At 27.8% G+C, this 14813-nt stretch overlaps 1 protein-coding gene across 5 annotated transcripts in view; it reads right to left on the minus strand.

Moving 5' to 3' along the window:
* LOC129958591 (silk gland factor 1-like) overlaps window positions 1-14813 on the minus strand; it is an 81202-nt gene that overhangs the window by 29712 nt on the left and 36677 nt on the right. For 2 of the 5 annotated variants that reach the window (XR_008783251.1, XR_008783250.1), the window contains exon 2: window positions 3686-3867. The exons of 2 other annotated variants lie outside the window; for them this stretch is intronic. The gene's annotated coding sequence lies outside the window, so the exon portion shown is untranslated. Of the gene's footprint in view, window positions 1-3603; window positions 3868-14813 lie in introns of all 5 variants that reach the window. One more of the 5 variants, XR_008783252.1, reaches the window with a different exon arrangement.

The raw sequence follows: 14813 nt of genomic DNA on the forward strand, positions 1-14813 counted from the left end.
TATTATCATATAACGAATATTTTTTGGAACATAAGATTATATTCAAAACTATTTAGCTTAACGCTATCGCTTAACATTATCCATCCCATAATATCAATTTAAATTGCTCTTTTACAAAAATTTTATTATCTTCATCGTTCTGCACGTTCTTATAAATGCTCATTTCTTCATGAAAAGAGCCAGCAGTAATGTTATTTCTCTCGATTTTCCCTCTCTTTACAACATTGATCATTGCGTGTTTCGTATATAGCGAAGACAACAGAGTACAAGCTTTAGACCACTTCCGGTCTCACAATATAGACTCACAATACATCAAATTTGATTTGTCAAGCTCGTTGTGCTTTTGCGTTATCTCATTTACATATACGTGAATAGACAGATCTATAAACAATCAAATCTTCGAAAATTCGAATAGATCTGCAATTTTTAGCCTTTGTCAAATATGTGTTTTGTATAAAGATTACATGTCTTATTAGAAGTGCTATTCAAAAAATATTCCATCTCAGTTTAGTTAAATAAAATACTTCAGTTAGATTGACATCGTAATTTCAAATGTAGTCCAGGTTTTTAAAATATTTTAAAATGAGGTTTATAGCAAATTTGTTAGGACTAAAAAATGAAAATTAACAAGTCTCTACAATAAAAGTATCCACCCATTGAATACATTTAGACAAAACTGTAATAATTTGGATTTACAATGTTAGGATAGTATTTCAGTGAATTATTAAGTCAATTAAATTGTTCTGGATGTTACCATATGTATATTAAGATGGTACCTATATTACGCAGACTTTAATTTCAGATCTAAATTATCGTTATTCTATATAACCAATCGCTGGATTTAAAATAAAGTTAGTTAAATCCATAAAGCTTTTTGTACAGCTTTAATGCCCATAAATACAAATCTTAAGTCATTCACCAGAAATATGGCCGCTCGTTGGTAGCTATCAATGCAGCATCAACTTACGTTGTCATTGGCTACGTTTTTGCTTTACGTAAAGTACGGTATAATCCTTATTTAATTATCGTTTTAATATTCATTCGGTGAATATTCACTAATCTTTCTTTGTATCTGATAAATCTTTTCCTTAGTATAAATCTAGTTCGGGAACCATTTAAAAAATCAATAATTCAATAAATAGGTACAATTCAGAAAGCTGTTTTTAATCAAGCATTGATGGAATCAATGTAGCTATAAAAATTGACCTATTCATCAAACATGGAAGTAGAATTTATTTTGAATTTTGGCTTTTTGAACCTATATAAAATGCTAACTTCCACTCCGATCAAAACACTATGTTTCTGATCAAAGGATTATATAATCAACATTATATTATATATCACTCTATCTACGAAACAGGTAATCTGCAATTACTTTAAATGTTGGCCTTAATAAAGTGCTATCTTATGACAAAACACTTTTTTATGCCTGAAATTCATTCTATATTTGCTAGGTCCTGCTCTTTCTTCAAACATTTATCACATACGAGTTTTGTACTATATTTGGGAGCAAGTCCGATAAATAAGAGAATATAAATATTTACTAAGAAACCTGTTTGTTATCAGATAAGAAAAACGGCAATAAATCTAAGTTTGATGGATAACACCTTTAAATAAACAGTAAAATTTCGAAACAAATATCTAAATCGGCATCAAGTACAACAGCCATTAATTTTTTTAAGCTTTATCATTAATTTTCATCATTTTAATAATTTTCAAACAGGCAAATATTTTTAGCGATTAACAAAATGTTTAAGTTATTTCGATGTATCTGTATTTTTTGTTACTTTTTGCATGTGTACGGCAATTAGTTTTGTACATGAAGTTTGCCAAACATGATATCTTGATGCATATTTAATTAGACCTCAAATCTGCCTTTTGAAGAATTACATTAAGCCTAAATTTATAACAATCATTTCTTTTACTGGTAAATTTTAAGGGTTTTTTTTTTACTTTATTTAGCATCTTTTAATTAAAGAATTAGATTAGTCATTTGTTGGAAATGTCAATATTTTCACTGCGACAGGAGTGTGTCATCAATTTTTGTGCTTTATGATTAAGAGAAATATTTGATACACGAAAATGTATAGGTGATCCATAGATGTTATTGAGTTTATTGGAAGCTTATAAAAATTTAATCCACTAATAATTAAATGGCTATCAGGTTTTCTATTTTCCTATTTTAACCTGAGTCTTATGAAATTCCGTGAATATGATAAACAATTGTAAAGAATTTATTGAAAATTGTGATAATTAACATTCATTATTTCATTTGTGAAAATGTATTGCTGCGATTCATTAGTGTAACTTTGTTCAAAACTGATAAAACGTTTAATCCACTCATAATCAAACGACTGTTAATTTTTTCCTTAACTTCAAACCTAAAAAACTTTATGAACATGAAATATAAATTGTAAATTATATATATATATATATATATATATATATATATATATATATATATATATATATATATATATATATATATATATATATATATATATATATATATATATATATATATATATATATATATATATAATGTTTAGGTGATATTTCTTTATATTTTAAGATAGTATAATTCATTAAAGTACTTTGAAATGATGTAATTAAATAGTAATTGAGCGTCAATAGCAAACTGCCGACCTACAGTATATTGTCTAGACGGCAGTAATTATTTATATGGATTGGAATGTTATTAAAACGATATTTTTAACAACATTCATGTCATAAAATAAAATGGAAAATAAATACTTCTATATTTCATGTTTCAGGCAGCATAAAGAAACCATTTATTTAAATCTTTTAAGGTAAGTAAAGTTATCGACCGAGCTTACATTGAAGTACTTAATAGAAATAGAAATTTTATGAAGCATTTCTTCTGAAATTATTATATGCATCATTATTTTTGCTAGAAAATAGATAATTTACCTGAAGAAGCATCTGGTAGTAAAAATTTACTCTACATTTTCTTTCAAAACATATTTGATGACTCATCAAAGTCCATAAACTCATAATAAAGGCAGACGTTAAGAAACGGAAGAATTGTTGTCAATAGTTTTTAAAAGATGAATATCTTACCTTTACCGCAAACTTGAAGATTAATCTCAGTCTATTACACGAAGATCAAATAAAAAAACAAAGAGATCATAGTTACTCACCTAATCAAAGAATAAATTTTATTTGACCAGATTAAAGACTCGATAGATTCTGTCCAATCTGTTTAATAACATACACAAAGGAAAAAAATACTTCAAATACTTACACATTTAAATGTTACACTAGAAAGGGACACAATTTTTTTTGGCTGAAATAGGTTTATTTCGTACCTAGCAGCCTATAAAAACGTATGTGCAGCATTTGAAAGAGTTCATCTCTATAATAGTATATATAAAATAACAACAGAAAAAGATGATTTGACTGAATTGAGTTTAGATCTTTTATGCACAATATTTCTCTTATGCACATAATGTCAAATAATGTCTTTACTGTTTGAACAGCAGGTTGTCAGGCAGACGGAATCGTAAGTCCGTTTTCCCTTGCTTAAAGTCCAGAGTCTCAGTATTTGAAAGGACAAGGTAGTTTCAGGAAAGATGAACCTACCTTGAAGCAGCACTTGGGAAGTATGGCACAAAAGCTAAGTGTCCAAAGAAGAGGTCTTGCAGAAACAGGTTGGCATAGTTACCTTCTGGCTTTGAGCGTTCCCAAGAGCCGAAGAGTTCGAGACACGGAGCACGGGGGAGTTGAAGGTGTCTAATGTTTTGTTTGCACGTGAAAGAGAAGACGAAGATGAGGAGTCTTTGTGGTCGATGTTGGCTGTCGTACTCTTCCGTCCGTCTGACATCCCCGGCTGTCACTTCTGTTCACCTGAAGGTCAGAAGGGCGTGCATTCTGTATTACTTGTTGAAATGAGGCAATTGCAATTCAAGAATAAATTATTTATTATTTAATCGATTCAAAATAGGAATTAGTTTTAAAAATTCTTAAGAATGAATATGAATATATAGAGAATTTAAAATTATACAATTGCTAAATGAAACAAAATATTAATTAAAGCATAATAAAAATTTATAAGTTCGATAGCAGTAACAAGTTGGATGCCACGTGAATCGTATATGATTAACACTTACTTTTCCACCAGATTATTCCATTTTTACTACAGTTAAGAGATAGCAAAGAAGGGCTCATCTAATTGAATAGATGGTCTGAAATATAGGACTGAGTCGTGATAGCAGCCATGTTAGAAGCATTCAAAACAAAAGTTTTGTGCTATTTGTTTTATTAAGTTAATAATAATATCAAAACAAATAACAAAAACATTTCTGTTATATCTTATTATTGTTATGGAAATTAAAATTATTAATATATTTTAGTCAGTATTTTGTTTTGTTTAGTGGTAATACTTAATACTTTTGCTCTTAGCACAATTTTGAAAGGCTTATGCATTATTTTAAATTCTGTAATTAATCTGAGTGTATTTTTGCTTTTAACTTTTATTTCTTGTATATATGAAATGATTATGTTTATTCTATATCCTGTACTTAATTCCATTCGATGTATATATCTTGTCTTATACATAGTTTTTGTGAATCCCAACCCTCGGTTTAAACGAATCTTACTTCCTTTTGGAAGAATAGACCCGGCGAAGGTAAGATAAATAATAAATATGCTTGTAAATAATTTGAAAAATTGATGGTTAGAGGATTTTTCAAAAAACTTATATGTAAGATGAATTCTTCCACTCTAAAAATTGATGATTTTATATCATCAAGGATATATCAGATTAACGTTATAAAAATATGATCAGAAGATATTTTTTTCACGCCATTAAGCCACCCATTTTTAGAGTGGAGGAATTCATCTTATAAATAAACTTTTTGAGTAGTAAGTAAATATGTTTTTATAATACAAAAGATTTACAATGTTCTATATAGGATGCAAAATATGGAAATGATCTACAAAAGAAAATTATTTGATTTTATTTTGAAAAACTGAAAAATGAAGGAATGGTTTATGAGGTTGTTTAAAAAATTTGCACCAGTTTCAATTGCTATAACCTCTTTGAAAACACCTTCCCTTCTTTCTTTAAAAGAAATAATTTTATCATAAAATAAAATGAATTTAAAATTTTTGTTTACATACGGAGATAATTGCCCTGTGGTACCTCTCTGTGTACAACATCTATACAATTACAACAACATGAACATGGTTTACGTACAACATCCTTGCAGTAAATATTCTCTTTGCGTCCCTTAAGCGTATTCCCTGCTGCATGTTAAGGTTATTTTAAATATGGATCTATGACACACGACAATGAAATGAAGAATCAAGCAGCAGTTTATAATGATTTATATAACCATATGTTATAACCATTATATAACCATATTTATTTTTTTCCCAGATAAACTTAAAATTTTTTTTATCAAAATCCCTTCTGGACCTTAATAGGAAGGAAACTTTAAAATTGTTCAAACTGACTTATCTAAACAAGACTTCAAAATTACTTCACACACGTACACCAGTGTTTTTGTGTATCTTAAGAAAGTTATATCAAACAATCCTTCAGTACGTCAATGACATTGCTACTCATATTGTATTAAATGCTTTTAAACTTTATAATTTGCATATGGTACATTATTAATGCTTTTTTTTTTCTTATAAGAGGTTTTGAAAATTAGATGGAATTTCCGAAATTTATGTACAAACAATGTAGGGGAAAGGTAAAGTTCTAAGAAAGTGCAAACCTAAGCTGTTACTCAATTCCATTGGGTTTATTAATTAAATAAACATGTCTAGACATAACACAAACTCCACGTGTACAGAAAAATCCTTTAACTTCCAGATGTCTGAATTTAGATTATATGCTTGAGAGCATTATCTTACATTTTAATGGATTCTTAGCAATATCAGTACTATTTATAATGTATTCATTCGGTTTTTTAGAATAAATATTTTTATCTTACATTTTGATTGAAATTTTTCTTAGGAATATTTAAAAGAAAATTTAAATAAACTGTGCGCTTATAAATTTTCCCACATGTTTTATTATATAATAAAAGTATATTTAGCTTCTTTGATTTCAAAATGTACAAACTTTCAGTATAATTAATTAAAACTGAAATGCGTTTTATTCGGTCATAATTTCAAATAATCCTTATACATTATTTTCATAGATATCCTAAATAACTAACATTTGCACAAAATGATACAATTCATCAGTTTTATTAAAAGAGGAAGTGACGAAATCATTTTATTACCAAGCCATTGGCGAATCCAAAATAAAAGCCAGACTTATATAGGTGCTCAGCTCAATAATGGCTTAGAAAAAGGATAAAGAAAGGATATTTATCAGAAAAAAAATCAAAAAATTGTTCCTAAAAGCTTTTGCTAACGATTTACCTTATTCCGATGTTCAGAAGATGATGCTTTGACAATCAATAGGAAGTTAATCAGTTTTTGCATTTCTCAATGCAAAAGGGTAATGACAAGGTCTTTTGATTAGCAATCCATTGCCCCATTTAAAATATAACCAGGACTATACAGATGTCCAATACAATAATGACTTACCGAATGACGATACCGATGGCAAAATTTTCAAATTGCATCAATAAAGAGAGAGAGAGAGAGAAAAAAAGCAACGAATGACTTGCCTTATTCTGATTTTTAAGAGATGATTGCATTGATGATCCAAAGGAAGTCGGTTGAATTTTGTATTTTTTAATATGAAAAGGATGGAAAGGTACAATAAATGTCTAGAAATAGGATACAGGCGATGAAATTTGTCAGTTTTATTTTTAAAATACTAGAACTTATTGCTTTTTTGTTTTGACAACTTTTGCCTTATACTTGGGATGATTTTTTGACTGTTCGGGGGAAATCAATTGGTCTTTGCATTTCACAACGCATGGAAAGCGAATAAGCCTTGTGATCATCAATCCTTTCCCAGGTAAAAAATAAAACCAAGATCGAGGGAATAAAAGATATAAAATATAGTTATCAGGTATGAAATTAAACCAAGATAAACTAATGCCTACCCATCAATGGTTTAAATGCAGAATTCCACTGAAATTTTGCCAGTGGTCTACCTATTGGGGCAAATGGAAAATTGGAAAGTGGGCCATCCAGTTGAAATGTACGATACCGTCCGAGATATGCGTTTTTTAGTGAATAATGTAGTTACCAACAATTGTAAACTATTGTCCGATTATGCATAAGCAAAACATATCGTTTAATTTTTGCATTTTCATGGGTCACGCGTTTCTTTCGGCCTGCATACAAAGTGAAACAATTTTTTTTTTTTTTTTGTAAAGTGTTAAATGCTCATAACAGATTTGGGGTACAAAAGAAAATAATAGAAATACATATTGATAGAAACATCGCAATAAGTAATCTACATGGCAGTGGTTTTTCATTTCCATTTAATTTATTATTATACTTGAGATATCAACTCCCGTCTGTATAAAATGAATGCAGCGCACTTCATAAAAATCTGTTATTCGGTCGTATTTTAAAAATCTAGAAAGAAATTTTCTTGGAGCTTTCGTTAGAGTATCAACCTATTTATGCAGTTTTGTTTCTAAAATTATTTTCTGTATCTTTTATGATATTATTTAAAATAAAAATGTCATTATGACATGATTAGATTAAAAAATAATTGAAAAGTTTTTAAGGCATAGTCATTACAAAGTACTAAAATATATACTTTTATTTTAATTAGTTTCTACTTTTTAAATTTGAAATTTATATTATTTCTCAGGCCTACTACCAGGTGAAGCCCTTAGAGCAGAACCAAAATTTACTTTAATCAATTATTAATTGATAATTAAGCTCTGAAATATTAAAATAATGATTTTCTTGTTGAAAACCACTATTTTAATATTTTGTACTAATGTATACTGATATTTAGTCAGAAAGATACTGATATTTAGTCAGAACATTAAGAAGCGAATGAAAAACCGATTATAAAATTTCATCCTGACAAATATGAAAAAGTTACATAAAATTCTAAAAATCAATTTAAATCACAGAATGTGTTTTTTTTTTCATAAAATTTTGCATTCCTTTTTGCATTTCTTTATGCTCAGTTGAGAAACTTTATTAACGATTCATTTTTGTTTTATTAATGGATTCCAAAGAAATTTAAAAGAAGTTTTAAAATATGATCATGAAATCATGATATTAACCACAAAATTCACAGCTTCAGTTTCTATGAAGAATATTTTCAGGCATTTTTTTCAAAGCAAAAGAGCCATGCACAGATATAGTTAAAATATTTATTTAGTGGCTAGTTTAAAAGTGAGCTATATCAACGGTTTAAATTAAAATACAAATAAACGCAATTAAGGACTGAGGTTTCTAAAACTGTGTATTCATAGATTTCTTATTCTGTATTATGTACAAATGGATATCTTAAAAATGCAGAGAAATTGAAGTCTAAATCAAACATCTAAACTGAATTGCCTTAAGTATATACAGATAATCATTATTTGCTTTGCAGATTAAATCAATAGGAATTTCGATAAAGAATTTTTATCATCAAAATCAAATTCTTTAAACTGCATTTTCCGATTGTTTCCAAATGCAAATAAATGCACTTAAGGTTTTAGATTTTTCGAAATGTAGTTTTTATAAATATCTTATACAGTGAGATATATAAATGGATATTTTAAAAATAACGAAGATACGGTAATCTGTATTGAACATCTACAACGAACAGAATTAAGTATATTCTGAAGATCAATGTTTAATCAACAGTAATTACTAGTAAAAACCTCGTCACCCCATTTTAGAAATTCCCTTTCATCCACAGCTACAAGGCAATTTTACATTTATAATTGTAATGTCATGTCATCACTAGAAAAAAATGCAAGAATTCTTCAAAATAAATAGCCATTTTTATTTTAGAAATGGAGTTTTAGATTTACCTATTCTTATTCCTCTGCATTCAGTAGCTGAGAAATTTAAGTTTATCAACAGAGACTCGTGAGATGCTAAAGAAAAAAATCTTCCAAAAAGTAATTATGGAAGTGATGACATATTTTTTATCTTTAATGTATCAACTTGAAAGGTTATTCAGTATGAACTTGAAAGGTTTGTAAGTTGTATTAAGATCCAGTTTTGTATACATAAGAATGCAAATGATGAGCATTAATGATGAGCATTCATGATTTAATTATATGATGAGCCTGTATTACACAAGAATGCAATACAGGCTCATCATATAATTAAAATCTGGGTAAATAAATAAGGGAAAGGGTAAAACTAAAAGAAAAAGAGGTGGAAGTACATAAAGATAGCATCCAGCATATAACATATTACACTTTTTTAAATATCCAATTTTTATACAATTAGAGGCATTAATCACAAATAACTAATTATTGCTTTCATTTTATAATCGTCTTAAATTGATTTTTACGATGCCTCATTCTGTAACAGAATTTCTAGAACTTTTTAAATTTTGAACGACAAAAATAAGAAAATACGTACCATCAGAATACCACCGTCTGAAATATATGTACCATCATCATGAGTAAAAGGTGAACTGGCTATATTCTGAGAAAAATCTACAAGTCTTTTCAATATAAACCTCAAAACAATAACTAACAGATATCCAATAAGGTCGCCTCAACAACTGCTAATTTAAAAGGGCGCCAAAATTGAAATATAGGAAATCAAATATTAAAGATTAAAATAAAATGTTATTTGGAGAGCAATTTTTTCGTTCAACAAGAACTTTCATTAAAAAATTTTATATAAAAACTGTATCATCAAAAATAATGTGATGTACTATTAGTATAGTTTAAGAATCCTTGTTGAATAAAGTTCCTATATTTCTATCTTCGGAAAAAAAAAAACAGTATGTACCAAAATTGTCTTTCATAAAAGCAATTCACTTCAGAGTAAGCCATTTAAAATACAGAAAAATAAGGAAGTGAGGGAAACATTGTTAAATTCTGATCATTAAGAACCATTTGCATTTAGTTTCCTTTCACAGCTTTGATTTGGGTCATTAATTGTGGTAACGTAATCCTATCCTTTCTTCCCACGCTCTTCATCTATCATGGCGATATTTGTTCAAGGCAACCTAATTGCTGAATTGAGGTAGTTTTCAGAAATGTGAGCATTACTAATGGATCCTTAAGAAAATATGCAGTTTAAGTAATGACCAATAGCAATTTATCAATAGTCATGATTAAGAAAGTCAGCTATGCTCTAAAATCTTTGAATAAAAAAACTTTTACCTTAAGATGAGTTATATGTAAAAAAAGCAATATTACCGTTTTAGTTTGAAGTTATTTGAGGGATATTATGGGAGATATTTCGTTATTTTATATCTTGTCAGATGACGAGGACGACGCCTGAGACGGCGTTCCATTTCCGAACTATTGCAATGCAAGAAAGTTTGGTCTACAACAACCGATTTCGTGTGCACCTTGCAAACATATGAGATGTTTTCGCTGGAATCATATCTGATATCTCCGATTATGTAAATACCGAAACCAATACCCTTAACGCTAGGCTTATACTTACCTTAAAATTCAGGTTAAAAACTTAAATAAATAAAAATTGCGTTTCTCAAAATCTATATTTTTGCATTTTTATATACAGTTTTGAAAAGAAATTATGAAGAAACCATGAAATTTAAAAACATCGAGGAATAGGCAGGTCTATGATAGCTCAAAAGTATCAACTGGATAAAATAAATGCAAGAATACATAGCTTACAGAGTTCATTCATTTAGTCAAAACACTTAAAGATGTTCTTATTGACTGGAATTCAAAAATTTGAGAATTTTTAAATCTTTCCAATCCAAGCTACACGACAAGATTTGAACAATCTGCTTTTAATAGTCAATAGATGTATCTAAGTATTCATATTGTAATTAGATAGAAGTATGAACTGGATGATAGTCTGAGTGGATTTAATTGTTTAATTCAATATTGGAATGAAATCCATAATTTGAAACATGGCTATTTTTTTCTAACAAATAATAATTTAGATGGAAGGATTTAATTGGATCTGTTATTTCATCCATAATTAAAAGAAATTCCCAAGTGAGCATTTTCTAAAAATAGTCGTCGATTGTCTAAAAAGTTTAACGTCACAAATTTTGGAATATTAAATTAAGACAATATTTCAAAAACTGATTTTTAAAAACAGAAACATAGCTTTGAAAAAATTTGCTTGCTATAAATAAACCATTTATAACAGATAAGTAAGCGATTAAATATTTGCTCGCGAACGATTCATAATATTACCATGCTTTTGAAAAATATATATATTTCAGTAAAGGCCTATAAAGATTAATTTCAAAGGCTTCACAAATGAAATCAATTAAGTATCGCAAAATAGTAGCAATGAAAAAACTGTAAAAGAACACATACACACACTGAAATTCGCACATTATCCAACTTATTTCACTTTTTTGTGTGCTTATATTCATATTAAAAAAAAGATCAGTTACAACCAAAAAATTTAAAGGAAAAGAATGCGTTTTCTCGATAATCCCAAATCCTTTTATTCATTCTTTTTCAATCGTAAGGCGATTATTTGAGAAGAATGCATTAAATCATACCTTGATTCTTTCATCCTTTTCATTTTTATATAATCATCCTTTTCATTTTTTTAGACAAAGAAATGTTGGTACTAATTTTTTTAATGGATCAATAATTTCTGAATTTTAAGGAAAAGCTCTGTATCTTTAATTGATCAGTTTATAAATTAATACGGCTTTGATAGTTTTTTAATTACTTTCATATATTTTTACAAATCAAATATTTTAATATTATTTTATTCCTATTTATTGAAGAGTTTCTAATCTATGATGCAAGATTAGAAACTTGCATCATAGATTACTTGCAACTTAGAGAGAAATTCCTGGGATCAATAATTCATTATAAAGTTTCCAAATTAAAGTAATTAATTTTGTATAAAACTTCTCCAATAAATGTAATATTTGCGAAATCCTAAAAGTATAATTATCTGTTTGTTAACGTTAACTTAATAAACGCATCTGTTTAAAAAATAATTAAAACTGTTAAATCTTTTGTTTAATAAATAATTTAATTGATTGCAAACCATGCGGTTATTTTTCAAAAATTATGCTTATAAGACAAATAAGGATTAAGAATTAATTATGAAACGTTTCATTTGTTTATTTTATTAAAACTTTTTCGATTCATTTATGAATTTTTTAATACATAAAAAAAAGAATATGAGTAATGCGTAATCACAAATTGTTAAAAGTTAATACACAGTTACGAATCATAATGGTTTGATACAAAAACATAATGATTTGATATATAATTCAAAATCATAGTTATATTGTATATAAATTTGAATCTTTAATTTACGAAAATTTAATTTATAACTAGGAATTATAAATTGTAATAGATAATTAAGAATTATTTTACGTCAGCTACTTTGAAATGCATATTTAAAAAAAACGAATAAAAAATTGAAAAATATATAAACCAGAAATTTTTAGGAAAGTTAATTATTTTTTAAGTAATGAAAGGCAGTTTTTGTAAAATAAAATTTGAACGAAATTAAACTACTGGGTCATCCCGGAAAAAAAAATTAATTCTTCAAATATTCAAAAAATATATATGAAAATAAATAATCGACTAATTATGAATTTGTTATTTTATTTGAAATCATGGTTATTTTTAAAAATTTCGTTACATAAACTATGATTATTAGGAAATATAATTTTATTTGACAAACAGGAATTAATAGTAAATTTCGTATTTGCGCATACTTTTTCCCAGACATGAATTATTTTTATTCCATTGGGTTTCATAATAATAAAACCCATACCATCGAAGCTCTTTTAAATCATCTAAAACTCTAAACGCTGTTTTTAAAGCTTTTTGGATAATTTTCATCTTTCCTGTTTCGAAAACTCTTGTCACATCACGCGATAATTCGATCTCTGTAATAAAGTCAAAGCAAAACAACCCGATTAGTTATGTCAGCGAAAGTTTTGAATACTACATCACGCGAAACATCAGCATTGACTATTACTTTGAGCAATCGCACTATTAAAACTCTATAGCTGTCCCAAATTTGACGTTTGTGTAATACAAATATTTTCTCTTTATTTTTTCCCCCGAATACGGCCGTTATGAAGTAACTTGCCTGTACAATGCTCTTTCAAAATGGTAAAAGGCGATGCCCGACTAAATCTCTCCAATTCCGGTAAAGGAATAAAATGCACAAATCGATAGAATAAACTGGAATCACGGGCGATAAATATTGATGAATCCAGAGCTGTCTGATTGTTGTGAAGCAATGAATAGACCAATTGATTTCAGCTGGAAAGAGTATCGATGACTTTTCGTTACAATACACATGCAAAATCGATTTGGTTAGAATTGATAGTAATATCCCGGTTTAAATGTACATTGAAATGCTTAATTGTTGAACATGTATGCTTAGTTTAGTAGGAAACTAATAGTTTTAATAGAGCCATATATTTAATAATGTATGGCTATGATATTCCAATAAAATTAAGGACATGTACATAAAGTAAATTTATATTTTCAATGAGGTATTTACCAACTTGTTTGTTTTGGAACAATGCTTGCTAATTTTTATTAAAATCATTGCGGCACTTGAAATTAAATTATACTAAATAAAATCAAGTATTACATTTAAAATTCAAACAAGCCAACCATTATATTACATGACACTAGACATTTCAACAAAATTAAGGGCATATGCATTGACTAAAGAAAAATTTTCTCTACTCATTTCATATTTTGCTCATTTTAAAAATATAGTTTCCAATTTTTATTAAAATCGTTGTTATTTAAATTAGAAATATACTTATTATACTATACTACCCCATGTTAATGCATTGAAAATTCAAGCAAACTAGTCATTATTCGATATAGCACTAGACATTTTAATAAAATGAAGGGCATATGCTTAGGCTGAAAGTGCACTTTCCATGACGCATTACATATAATAACTAAACTATGTACATATAGCGAAACTGTAAATATGCTGATCTTCATGATACATGATTTAGAATTGTGATTTATTTTCCCATTTTGTTCATTCTAGGGAGATGATAGCTAATTTTTATTAAAATGGTTATTTTGCTCCAAATGGTTACAATTAATAAACTAGTCCATGCTAATTCGTTAAAGATTCAAAAAATATTCTCCGCCTTTTCCCCCCCCCCCAATTGTTTCGGTTCTTACATCTATGTTAACATCTTATATATGTCAAGCACGCATAATTCATTTAAAGAAATAGACAGAACTTCAATCTAGATATACATGAAAAATGTATCAATTCAGATTGTTTTAATTTTTAAAGCATTTGTATCCATGACGCCAGTTTTGAAGGAACACTAGGATACTTGAGGATTGGTTTCATATTTTTGAACCATCGTCAAATAAGGACATATAAATTAGAAACAAACCCAAGTTCTTTGCGTCTCCAATGGAACCATTTTTGACCCCGACCGATTTTTTTGTTTCTTAATCATCTAGAATTTGTTCCAGATCCCCAGACTTTAACTTATACTCATTCCACATGCAAAATTCTTTCCAACTGCCTTACATTTGAAAGCGTTGTCGTCTCAGAGTGCTCTTATCAACGATATATTTTCCGATGATTTATTTACATGGCAATAAATTACAAATTATATTTGCGGAAAAAATTATTGGCTAAAACTAAATGAAAAATAATAATTAAAAGCAACTTTTTAAACTATGCAGAAGTTTTTTTTAACCTTAATGTAAGATTTATTATTGTAAATAATATTTAAATTGGAATCAATTGTTTATTGCATTCTCCAC

Source organism: Argiope bruennichi, chromosome X1 (genome assembly GCF_947563725.1).
Source record: "Argiope bruennichi chromosome X1, qqArgBrue1.1, whole genome shotgun sequence".
NCBI lineage: Eukaryota > Metazoa > Arthropoda > Arachnida > Araneae > Araneidae > Argiope > Argiope bruennichi.